This window comes from Nematolebias whitei, chromosome 18, assembly GCF_014905685.2.
Source record: "Nematolebias whitei isolate Nwh7 chromosome 18, NemWhi1, whole genome shotgun sequence".
Classification (NCBI taxonomy): domain Eukaryota; kingdom Metazoa; phylum Chordata; class Actinopteri; order Cyprinodontiformes; family Rivulidae; genus Nematolebias; species Nematolebias whitei.
In genome coordinates this window covers 9,740,776-9,741,030 of record NC_056515.1, presented here as the reverse complement: position 1 = coordinate 9,741,030, position 255 = coordinate 9,740,776, and the positions used below count along the sequence as shown (strand labels likewise).

Here is a 255-nt window from a genome sequence, read left to right as displayed (position 1 = left end):
GTGTGTGTGTGGGGGGGGGGGGGGGGGGGGGGGGGGGGGGGGGGGTAGTAGAGCTGCTCCTCCTGCTACAAATACATATACATCCTGAAACTTATTTTATTCTTATCATTTCAGGACTCAAAGGGCTGCTCCCTCCTCCCAGTAAAACAAATCGGGGATGCCCAGGAAGACGAGTGATGCGCAGACAGCTTAACTCAAAGCTTGAACACAGATGAAGTTTAACTTAATCATCATAATGATAATCATAAACATATG

The 255-nt window shown here is 48.2% G+C and overlaps 1 protein-coding gene across 1 annotated transcript in view; it reads right to left on the bottom strand.

Annotated features, from left to right (window-relative positions):
- LOC119424635 (seizure 6-like protein) overlaps nt 1-255 on the bottom strand; it is a 337,403-nt gene that overhangs the window by 336,840 nt on the left and 308 nt on the right. The window lies entirely within an intron of this gene.